Here is a 12,739-nt window from a genome sequence, read left to right as displayed (position 1 = left end):
AGCTCCTATACGGATCCTGTGGGAACTTTTCCATGCGACGAATGCTTTCCGAAAACACCACGCTTTGCTTTCCAGGCGAGTAGGATTTGTTCTCAACCCAGCGTAAGGTAATCAGCTTAAGGATCGATGAAATTGAGTTCGACTGATAAGGAGAGGAGCGATGTAATTGAGTGCATGATAAGTTTATAACAACTCCGCATTGCGTAAGAATAGTTCCTGATATATATACCAAGGAATTTCTTAATATGGGCCATCCACTTAATATAATCAATGATTTTATTCACAGAAATCTTCTTTATCCATGCTGCAGTCCTCAAAGGATACCATCATTCATATGTAATGACATATATATAGAACCTATTCCATCTGACTATCTTACTGAAATCTTGAATTCTCAATTACCAGAAAAATATCTAACTAAAGATAAAAAGAAATGGGATCAAAAGGTATCAGACTTTCTTAAGTATTACAACAACTATGTGGATGCTGTGTGCAGTAATCAAGAGAGGTGGAATAGATTTAGAACTCTTCTAGAGAACAGATCCTATAATTGGTCCGTACATTACTAAAAAACTCCCTCGCAGGATAAACCTTTCAAAATTTTGAAATTGGATTTTGAAGCTGGTATAATATGCCGAGCTATGAATACATTTTACCATATATCTTTCTCGAAATGAATCGGACCTTTTTCTTCTTTTTCTCTCTTTTGAAACGAGTGATTATCAGTCTCACCGTACTTTTGGTTACTCGTATCCTTGGCTTTTCTTTTGAAGCCGCTTTCTTTGCTCCATTTCTTACCGACTTGCTCGATTTTTTTCTTTCTGCCATGGATAGAATTCCTCTTTCCGTCGGAGACGATCGAAGTGGTGCTAGTTCTTCGAAGCAACCTTCTTTTGATCTCAATCTGTCCGCAGTCGAACAAGCAGTCTATGAGCAAAGGCTGGAGAAAATCAAAAACCAAAAGAAAGCTTTAGCCGACCTGCTAGACCCCCTCATTAAGAGGGAAGCACGGAAATTTCCTGACATAAAGAAATTGCCTTCGCCAACAGACGTGGTCGAACAGCTAATCAGTCGAATTGGTAGCAATAAGGCACGGGCAGAAAACAACCAGAATGCGCCGCTTGACAATTTTAGAAATCTCAAGACGTGGTTAACCCGAGCGTGTCAAAATGCGGAGGATGAGACCAAGGGCCGTCTGCCCATCCGAAGTGAAATTAGAGCTATCATTGAAGAGTATACCCAGAATGATAGCGAGAACTAACTTTCATTCCCAGACCGGATCTGGAAAGCGCTGGTTCGAGGTGCGGAGCAGGAAGGAAAGATAGGTTCGAGGACCGTTGGTCAAAGAAAAGATAAGGTCCTGATTCCGGGGCGGAGCCGTATGACGCGAGAGTGTCACGTACGGTTCCTTCGAGAAGGGTGTGATACCACCACCTATCAGGCCCGACGAGCGGTCCACGGAGCTGCATCCCTACTCACCTGGTCCATGCACATCGCTCTCTCCAGGAGGTTGGCCGCCTATCCTAGATCTTCCCATTTCCAAGAAGATCCCCGGCTCGATCTGGTTTAGTATCAAGGTGATTCTCTTTCTGTTCCTATATATATGGGTCCGTGCAGCATTTCCACGATATCGTTATGATCAATTAATAGGACTTGGCCGGAAAGTGTTCTTGCCTCTATCATTAGCTCGGGTAGTCGTCGTTTCTGGTGTATTAGTCACCTTTCAATGGCTCCCTTAATTATGTGCGAGGAATTGCCCTATTGAGTAATGGGAAGCGGGCTACTCCCCGAAAATGCCCATTAATAAAGCGTTGGGGCTTTCTATAAAAGAAATGAGGCGAAGAAAGGGAAAGGATGAAACGAAACTAGAGGGGTGAATGTAAGGAAGTTTGTTTGCCTGAGTACGAGTAGAGGATTGGTTTATAGAGAGAGGGTCCGAAGGAGAAGCATATTTTCTTCCAGACGCTTATTAGCGCACCTCTCCATAGGCCTATTATAGTAATAGTAATCCTACACCCTCTCATGAAAAGAAATCTCTAGGGAGTCCAACTTAAACCGCAGGTAAAGGAGCGAGTGAAGCATTAGCGTAACGAGGTGTAGAGCTCGCCTGGTAATAGAAAATCCTTTTTATGCTATTTTTTCACTGGAAACTAGCATTCAAACTAGTTAGATCAATGGAATGGCTAGTAAACCTGCTATACCTGCTGGATAGATCTTTTTACTTTGCTTATCCTATAGCTCGATAGCTTTAAAAAGATAAGATTATTCTCTTGACTCCTATAATTATTTAAATAGATGGAACTCTTACTTGAGTAAGCGAACTCTAGATGTATTTGATCCGTCCCTGCAACAGGCTCGGAAAAAATGAATAATCGAAAAACTTTCCCCAGAAAGACCCCAGTTATCGTAGCATCTTGATATCGATCACCGTAAAACCTAACTTGTTAGGAAATTTCATCATAGATCAGTTTCTTTTGAATTAGACCACCCCCGCCCTATCACATGCCAATGAAAAAGAACCTAAACCAATTTCTCGGGCTAACCTTCTTTCTATTTGTTGGTGGGACATTTCCTTGTCAGGAAATGCCTTGCCCCTTTGTCTTTGTCATCAGCGAAGGTAGCTCTCTAAAAAGTACTCTTTTTTGATTCTTCAGCTTGAGAATGAGAATCGATGGAATCATTTCTTCCGAATAGGTAGGGTTCGGTACCATCTGTGCCAAGGACTTGTTCCCTAAAGAAGGAGGGAGAAACAGCCATTACTGCCGCCCTCTACCGCCTTTGTCCCAGCGCTGGCTTGGCTTCAAAGTGGAAAGTAGGGCAAGCAAGAAAACTCCTTTCGCTCCGTGCCGATTAGTCACTCTGATCGCTCATCCATGAGCTAGCGCTTTCATTCAACTAATCCCTGGAGTTGGTTTGCTTTATGTGAGGTTCGTTCCCAATCTCTATCGTCAAATAACATATCTAAGGACTCAGACGATGTTCTCTTGTCCCCTCGGGAAATTTGATTAAATCATCCTGCAGGACGCGAACCAATCGTGGACTGGCCGTAGGTTAAGATAGTTACCTATGGCAAATATAGGTCTCCTCAATAGAACAGGGCCTCTGACCGAGAGGTCGTTAGACGAAAGCATGTCCTATCCTCTTTTCAAAGCAATCCAAGGTCTGATGGTGTGAACAACCTATTGCATTTAACCAACGCATAACGGACTCGTGGAGCCCAGAGATCGCCTTGGGACCACTCTTCCCCTAGTGCATGGACGGAGACAACTAGGTCTCGCCATGAAGCAAGCTCATAGGGAAGAAGGCACGCTTTAGCCATGGCCCCCTTGCCTGTCCTCTTAGCAGCCTTGGAAGCATACTTTCCTGTACTTCCCACATAGTGGGAAGAGCTTTTTCCAGGTTGGTTTGAAAGTCAACCCTTGGATAGACGATCTATCCAGGGTACATAGCTCTCTTAAGAGCATCGGGAGATTGTCTTTTATAGCACCCACAAGCTCAAGGACAGAGTCGTGGTCTGACACAGGAGTAACCATCGACGCAAATGTCGACTTGCTTACACCTTTTGCCAAAAAAGTAGAATCTTAGAAATAGAGAATACTGAAAAAAAACTTCACCAACATATCAGAAGGTAGTTGAGAAGGGGCTTTAATGCGCTTGCTTACTCGAAAGAATAAGGTAACCGAAAATCCTTCTGAATCGACATCTTTCTCTTCCAATCCTATTGATCTTCTTGTAAGGGAAATTGGCTTGATTCCTATCCCCAACTGCGGTTCTTGCAAAGAGCGCTAAGCACCTCTTACTCTAATGAAAGGCCTTAAGGTAATAATCTCTTTCTTAGTCCAATAATGGAACTTATGACTTGACTTTCTACCATTTCATAAGGAAAGCAAAGGCAGTGGGCTATCAAGCAGGGTCTCAAAACCCAGAATTCAATGAATGAAATCGAAGACTAAAGATAAGAAGACAGAGAGAGGGTATGTAGCTCCCCCTTCTCTTTGGTTCTGCCTTTAAGAGGCCTGTAGAGGGACCACTGCAAACTCTCCTCGGTCTCTACGGTTGCTTGACTTAAACAAGTGACTTCACTCTCTTTTCTTTCATCTTTGAGATTATGTCTCTAATTCACTCTAACTCTCTCTTTATTTCGGGCCGGAACATACTTTAGTCATTGATATCCGGGCGGGTATTCCCACAAAACGAAAGCACGGGACCCCTGGTCCTTTAATCAACAAGGCTGCTTTCCCTTTTATCTCGGGGATACGGTAAGCACGTCCAGTGTTGTTTACCTATATATTGGGATCCAGTTACAGTATAAGACGGGAGCCCGCTTAGTGGAAACAAAAGGGCAAGCCGACTCTTTTGCTCGATGCCCTGGAGAGGCTTTTGTCTGCTTCATTGACAGATGCGGTTTTGATAAGAAGAAAGTGCATCCGGACTCATGTGAGAGAAAGAGCAGTGGATGAGTGATTCCCAGATGAGGACACGGCCTGATTGAGAAGGACTTTCAACTAACTCAAAGTGATGGAACAAGACAGTACCGACGGGCGCAGATAAGGGAGAGACTTTCTTTTTAGAAGCGGGCAAAACAGTCACCAAAAGGAAAGTCTCGAAAGAGCTAAAAAGCAACAGGAAGTGACATCAAATATATGTTCTCTATTCTTCTTAAGGGGATTTGGATATTCTTTCGGAGCTAACACCGTTCGTACTCAGTTACATGTCGATATTTGGCCTTTGTTTCGGCTTTCAATTTCATTAGCCTAAAAGTTCAAGAGTAGGCCCGAACCGCTCCCCCTTTCCATTTAGTCACTGAAAAAACTTACGACTTAACGAAACGACTTCGACTTTAGAACAATCAATTGAACGGCTAAGGCCAAGGTAAGGGCCTGTTCATAATCCCTATTCAAATTGCTTGCTTGACTGATTAAGGCGGCTTTCCTCTTGTTCCAGTCACTGTGGCTCTTGAGCCGGGAAGTACATAAGGCACAAAGGTGATAAGTGTTTAGATTATAGATACGAAGGTACGAAAAATAGACAGGTTTAAAGTAAGGTGAGTAAGAGAAGGTTAGAGAGAACCGTCACTTTGACATAACAAAAGAGTAACTCAATAGCAACCCCTCATTACCAAAGCGATAACGGAGACTCTCTCTGAGGGAAAGAAAGTTTTTATGTACTAAAGCTTTCACGTGGCGAAAAGAATGAATTAGTCCAATGCCTTAGTTTCGACGCAGCAAGGAGAACAGGAGGAAGCGGCTAGAACTTCTCCTCCAACGTAGAGATAAGGCTATTGTAAGACCTTATTGAAGCTGATAAAGCTCAATGAAGATTCCAAACGAATGCTAGCTCAGGAGTCAAGTACGAAAAAGGTATTAAAGAAGCGTGCTTGAGGTCGAAAGACGACCTCAACACAAGGAGAGACGATGAGAACAAGGTGGGATAAAACAGAGGGAATAGAGGCCGTTAAGGCAGTCCTTTTGCAAGTCCCAAGAACGAGGAGAAAGAAGAATGGAATGAGGGATCGATAGCACTCTTAACAATAAAAAAGGAAAGTCCCTCAAAGGATGTAGGGATGAAGTTAGTCTGCTTGCCTGTCTAGTCGGAGATAGCCTCAAGAGTGGCGGGATGCTAAAGAAAAGATAAGAGTAAGGCTAAAAGAGCGCTTATTCCGACAACAGAAAAGACAATCAAGCATGCGGCTGGCGCTTTACTATCAAGAACTTGAAAGAGGTCGACCAGAACGAATCCGTAGCCGAGGCTTTTGACTCTATCGAGGTACTGGTTTATTCATGAAGACATACTGCACCTTAACCTGCTATAGAAATTTCTTATAGGACATCAGAAAGAAGGAAGATGCAGGCAAGCTAGCTATCCCAGCTGTTTCTTCTGTTGAATTAGACAAGCAAACAGTCCCGCAGCTGTGGTACTGGTTGATGTCGCATAGATGCCCGGAAACCTAGATCACAGAACAAAGACTGCATAATAGAAAGAGAATCAGTAAGAATCGGTAGCGCAAGAAGCACGCTCCCAAGCAATGCCCAAAAATGCCCATGTCTTTCTTGGTTGGACCCGGTGATTTCAAACAAAAAAGTATCCCCCGGGGGGCCTGAGAAGCGTAGCCGTCCAGTAATTGATTCTTTGGTTTGACTAGGTTCCCCGCTCTCCTCGGCTGACAGAATGAACTACCAATTCCATTTGATGAAAGATCTATTGCAGAACAAGAACAAAAAGTCAAGTTCTTCAATCCAGCGAAAGAGCGTCTAAATCCGTACTTAAGATTGTACTTTTTATTACTATTAAAATGCAAGGGTCCGAAGGAGTTGAGGTCCATCCTTTGAGTTGGATGTCTTAGATTCGGACAGATTTTATCTAACTCTGGATTTCCCTTTTCTTGTTTCAGACTTTAGAGCGAGGATTGGGCGAACTTAAATCAGAATACCTTTCGCTTCTTCTGTCAGCTAATTCAACAATGTCAGCTATTTCCCTTGGGCTTGGTTCAAAGTTCTGCCTTCTAGGCTTCTTCCTTAATCAGGAAAAGCCTTTAAGCTTTGAGCCGGGTATGAATCAAATCAAAAATAAAGTGAACCGGATATCCCCCTGCTTCAGAAGTTGGAAAAGATTCTTTAAATTGAAGCGTGCTATAAGGCTCCATAGTGGTGACTCGATATACAGCCTTCACTTGGTCAACAGAACCCAGGATTGGTTGGATCTGCTGCTTCAACTCGGTCAAATCTGCTGGTCTTGGTGCTATATGTTGCGGGGGCTAAAAGTGAACTATGCCAATCACATTGATTAGGACCCATCGCATCATTAACCGGTACCAATCAATCATCCAAGGCAGGGCCCTCCCTATCTCATCTTTTCTAAGCCAATTTTCTTAGGGATCACCTGACCACCCAACCCCTTACGTCAATCCCATGAGCTCGGGAGAAGAATCTGAAGTGACCACCTGAAGAATTTCATTACCTTCATCAAGATGCAAAGGGAGAGGAAAGCTTTGGTCGAGTGTATTATAGAACCTTTCAGTCGAGCTCAATTACACTCATCCTCTCCTTTCAGTCGAGCTCAATTACATCGACCCTCTCTTTTTTTTAATTTATTTAAAGCGGTTTTCAGCCGTTTGGGAAGTATCCCCGGCAGATTCAGGGGCGTTGAGACGCTCCATTGGTTGGCAAGCGACGAAGAATCACTTAAACCATTGCGAAAAGTATATCACTGGAGTGAAGTCGTAACAAGCAAGCCTTAACGGAAAAACGAAACCCTTCTCTCGATAGGGGTTCTTAGCCATGGTGTGGTAGCTGACTTGCCATAGGGCTAACGGGGAACGAAGGCTATAAGAAGACATTCTGCCAGCTCCTGCTTTGGGTCTTTATACTTCTTTTGTGTTGGATTAATTGGTTGGCATCTTTTCCCTTCCCACGCCCCCTTAACGGAATCGAAAGCCTCAACCACGCACTACTTTCCTTGAGTGCTAAATGCTTTTCAAATCGAAATCTATAGTAGCGAATACGTTCGATACGAGCGGGACAGTGAGCCAAGATCCGATTCGTTCTTATATAACGCAAGAGATAACTTATTACTTCACGGATGGAGAGGGATTCGAACCCCCGGTATTCTTATCAATACTTCGGTTTTCAAGACCGACTCTTTCAACCGCTCAGACATCCATCCCCTTCGCCCGCCCTATCTATCCGCGCGCTGGCAGGTAGGGGCTTATCCATGTGATTCGCTACGCTTGCTTCTTTCTATATGATAATATGCACCTTGGTTGCTGCGCTCCCTGCGGAAAGGAAAAAGAATTTCACCTCCTTCGTTTCGGGAAGGGAGGGTTAGGAAAATCCTATTGATTGCAGCTTTCTCCAGACCCTCGGGAAAAGCATGAAAAAAAAGGCTCGAATGGTACGATCCCTCCGTCGCCCCAGAATGAAAGGGACGATCTTGTAGTTCTTGGTCTGTGAAGATACGTTGTTAGGTGCTCCATTTTATTTTCCCATTGAGGCCGAACCTAAACCTGTGCTCGAGAGATAACTGTCCATAGATTGATAAGGGATGTATGGATTCTCGAGAAGAGAGGAGCCATGGTGGTCCCCCCCGGACCGCCCGGATCCCACGAGTGAATAGAAAGTTGGATCTACATTGGATCTCACCTGAATCGCCCCATCGATCCTCCTGAGGAGAAGTTTGGTTTCAAACCCCGGTTCGAGCAGGAGAAGTACGCCATGCTAATGTGCCTTGGATGATCCACATCTCAGGGTCAGGCGTTGATGAGCACATTGAACTATCCATGTGGCTGAGAGCCTAACAGCCCAGGCATAAAAATATGAAGAAGAGCGTTTCCTAGCCGTCTTGTCCTTGGGGAAGGAAGTACCACTCTTGAATCAAAGCAAATAGAAAAACAGCCACTATCTTAGCAGCTGAAAAAGGGCTTTCATAGGGTAGAAAAGTCAACTCCTTGCCCGTTCCGCTACTTCACTTCTTGGCTTGAAGCGCCTTTTCACTTTGTTGGCTAAAAGTGGAAGAACACTGTCCGAGTGCTCCCCGATAGGATGCTTTGAGATTGGCTTGAGGCTCCGCTTCCTTCTATTCAGATTCCCTGCGATGCCTCGTATCAGAGACACTTTTCGTTTTCAGTTCATTGTCTTTTTCTCGAGTTTAGGGGAGAACTAAAGCAGGTGATCACTCTAAATAGCGTAAATAGAGTGTTTGGTGGATCCCCAACCCCTCTTTGAAATTCGAAGGAGATCAAAAGTATGCTTATGAAGACGTAGGTAGATTTGGCGATATGGCCATAAATAGGGAAAGAAAGAACCATACTCGCTCGAACTTTTACCATTGTACAGAAGCCAACCAAAAGGAGTTTATACATCTTGGGAAAGAGCACGCTACAAAGCGAAACTGGGCCTCAACGGAAAGATGACTCCTGAAGTTCAGCAGCGTGCTCGATCGGCGACAGAATAAGGAAGTTTCCCCTGATCAAGAAAGAAGGTCAGCGACTAGTCGTATTGTCATCAGATGAATGACTAGCCTTGGAAGGCCTTTTTCAGTGGAAAGCAAAAGAAAAGGCATCTCGTTGCATTTATTGGCGAAAGAGCTGGACTTGACCTTCTATTCTAGCCGTTCCGTTAGAGGGGAATGGAATGAAAAAGAGAGGGTCGATGTAATTGAGGCTTGGAGTATCCAAGGTAGAGAAATATTATACTTCGGATCCTTGGCTTTCTCGGAAGCTCTTACTCTTTACTAAGCGATGCGAGAAAAGAAGCTGGGACAGGAAGGGATGTTGGAACATCACTCCGCAGAACTATAACAGCACCTCATTAGGGGATATCACATACCAGAACAGGGACGCCGGCCAGCTAGGAAGTTGGAACTGGTGAGGATGCTGGTTATTACTCTATTTTGTGCCTTGAATCGGATTTGCTTGAACAGGCTCTGGTTCTCAATTAACGAGGTCAACTAAAGGTGCCGACTTTACCCTTTTTGCTCCTTCCACTCAATCCCCTGCCTCTTAATTACCTCTAGGAAGAAGCGCGATCTCAATCAACACGTGCTGCTTCAAGGGGAACAACTATGGGCCCTGGTGCTGAAGAAACTAATGACTCAGATGCTGATGACGGGAATGCTTCTATTTCATATCCTCCGCTGCCGATTCTATTTATCATTCCGTTCCGTCACGATGTGCTTGATCTTCACCTCCTGCCCTGCTAAGGTAAATAAGGACGCCGGTCCTGTAGGGTCCTATTTCCGACTCTCTATCTAGAGCTAAAGCTTCAACCTTCAACAACTGCTATTGGTTCTTATTTAATATTAATATTGGTTTAATTCCCGCTATCTGGCTTTCTTCTTTATATGGCATCTTTCTTCTGCCTAATCTGATCAGTGCAATCCGGTTCAGGAAAGCAGGCTCGATGTAATTGAGGGCTGTTGAAGGCATCTCTGGGCTAATCCCGCATCTGAATCTATACCTATTCGTGCAAAGCATACTTTTTCACTTTGTATCTTAACTGGGCACAAGCTATTCTAAGAGCTCTTATATACCACCGACAGTTTCGCCCCATTTCTTCCTATTCCATTGCCCTGCTGCGGATTCTGCCATCAATCCGATTATGGGCATGCCCTGAGATGAGACTAGTGCTACTCCCTGCCTTTATGTGTTATGTGCAGCTTCTTCTTTCACAACTCATTCTCAAACAGCGGATGTCTATTTGTCCACATCAGAAGGAAAGGAATCAATCCCAACAGCGGATAGAGTAAGAGCGGTAATTCCTCCATCAACGGTTACGAGAACAGTAAAAGCAGCTTCGGTTTGCTTTCTAATAAGGAAAATACATCTCATGCCATGGTTATTGTGAAGGAAGCGGAAGCTCATAAGTGCCTAGAAGTTTATGGAGATTCCATTTTAGTCATCAATCAACTTAACCATGAATGGGAAACGAAAGATGGAAAATTGATCCCTTATCAGAGATATATAACCGATTTGGCAAAAGAATTTGAGTTCATCGCGTTTGATCAAGTAGCTAGAATAGAAAACCAGATAGCAGATGCATTGGCTACCTTGGCAGCAATGTTCAAGATCGATGATTGTGGGAAAATGCCTCCTATAACCATTGAAGAAAGAGGAGTTAGGGCTTACTGTTCAAATATAGAATAGAAGAAGAGCGAGAGCAGCTCGAACGAGGATCGAAGACTGAGTTGGAGAGGTTAGAGCTCGAGCGAGGGAGAGAGGTGTTGAGTCATATGCTCGGTATAGGTTTTAGATAATATGCTCGACCTTGCCTTTGTGTAAGCATTGCTTTCTAATCTAAAAGCCGAGAGGAAGGGTGTTCTCCATACCTATCCAGAACTGTAGTACTCCTAAATGATTGGCGAAGCATGGGATTAACTAGAGCCAGACAATGAAGGCGCCGCTCCCCCGACCATGCAGAACTTGCTGGAATTGGCAAAAGAGGTATTCCCAGGTAGGTCCATTCATCTACAGCTATATTTAGGGCTTTTGTTGTGTGGTATGGTAGCATAGTAGTGGTAGTTGAATTGAAGAAGAAAGTCGCGACATGCTAAAACAGTACTAGAATCAAGGAGGGTCGGCCTGTGATCGTAGCCCGATAGCAATTCCTATGCCTTTCCAACCTGCCGTCTTTGCTTAAGTAGGACTCCCTAAGGTAAAGGAAGTATTCAATGGGAAAGTAGAGGAATGAAATAAGAAAAAGCGGAATCGCGGGTCAAATCGTTTAAAGCAAAGATTCCATTGGTGTACCATGGTAGCAGCTAGTTTTTCCTGTCTAATAGGAGGAGGGCTATATATATCCATTTCCCTTCTCGTTCGATTCCACACCGGATTCACTATCCTTCTGAATCATGCCCTTTCTTCTCCTGAGAGTTTATCCCATCCTTCGAGTTATTCTTCTGTTCGATTCCGGCTGATTGGATCACTAAACTTGGTTCACTGAGGCTAAAAGAAGGAACCTGCTTTCTCGAGGAAAGGAAGTTCCCATGCCATTAGTCTAGCTCACCCCTATTATCCGCATCAAAGAGTAGATTCTATTCTCTAAGAGCAAGAGCTTATCCACGATATCCTTACCTGAATGTCAAACCGAGGTGAATTTCATGCGTAATCCTGTTCTTGCAATAGCCGGTCTTTCTGGTCTTGTTGGTGAATGCTTATCCGTTGTTAGCACTTTCGACTTCTCTTCTCATCTCACAGATGTCGCCTTGAGAGTTCCATCCTCACCCGGGCTTAGCTCTTTATTTCAGATGTTTAAGGAAAAAGTGATGCCATTGAATCCTTTGTCAGAGTAGGAGCTGCAGTTGTTCACGAATCCGTTTCAGGAAGAAGAGAAGGTTTAAGAACTTAGTACATACTTGTGCTAAGGTTTGAAAATATTAGTCTGTACTAAGACTAAGGAAAGACCCCAGTCTTGAATGAAAACCGTGTAAGACTCATAAGAGGCAATGAACATTGTTATTCATTCTCCATCCCGAGATGTCTAAGTAAACAGGCTTCCCTAAGCTTGAAGATGTGCAGCTTGGTAGAGCATTTGCCGAAACAGGTTCATTTCAGTAGCGATATGCTCTGGCTTGAGAGGAGAAAGAACTTAGCTTATTTGTTGTTTTTTCCTCAACAAATACAAATAGCGCAACCGCTATGCTAGCTCGGCATTGAAGCTATAGCGAATAGAAGTAAGGAATCTTGGTTCATCACCAACCTAGATATATACATTAAGGGACTATCAATCAACAGGCTCTGTCAACAGGTTTGGGTACTGGGTCAAGGTATAAAACTCCTCTATCATTGGTGGTGAAGGCTAAGTAGGGTCGGCCACAGGAGCAACCTAGGCTTCTACTCTCTCGCTCTGCTGCTGGTGCTCCTCCGCCTCCACAAGCTGCGAACTCTTCGTAGTAGCGCAGGATTCTAAGCGGAAAGTGGACTTCGAGAGCCAAAACAAGAGTGTTTTGAGGGAGTGCACAGCCTATACTTAGTTGATTAAGGGTTTATTGCAGGAAAACAGAGGATAGAGTGTCCGACCATTGTTATTCTTGACTTTCATAAGGGGCAGAGGAGAGCAGGAAAGAGACAACAGCGGTTATTCTAATGGCACTTCAAAAAGCGTATTCTGATTCGCCCAATAAAGGAAAGGGATATGCGCAATAGGGATTGCTGCTTCCACTGCGCTACCTTCCTAAGCCCTTACTCCTTTTCCTTTTGCACCTGTCTTGTCAAAGTAGAAGATGTGGCATTAGTTCGAATTTCTTA

At 44.0% G+C, this 12,739-nt stretch overlaps 1 non-coding gene across 1 annotated transcript; it reads right to left on the bottom strand.

The window, feature by feature from the left end:
* Positions 1–7,575: 7,575 nt before the first annotated feature.
* TRNAS-UGA (transfer RNA serine (anticodon UGA)) lies at positions 7,576–7,662 on the bottom strand. Its single transcript has one exon. It is a non-coding gene; the product is annotated as a tRNA-Ser (tRNA).
* Positions 7,663–12,739: the final 5,077 nt, after the last annotated feature.

The sequence above is a fragment of the Sesamum indicum genome, linkage group LG8 (assembly GCF_026168435.1).
Source record: "Sesamum indicum cultivar Baizhima isolate 11 linkage group LG8, ASM2616843v1, whole genome shotgun sequence".
Lineage (NCBI taxonomy): Eukaryota > Viridiplantae > Streptophyta > Magnoliopsida > Lamiales > Pedaliaceae > Sesamum > Sesamum indicum.
This window is presented reverse-complemented; position numbering and strand designations above follow the sequence as displayed.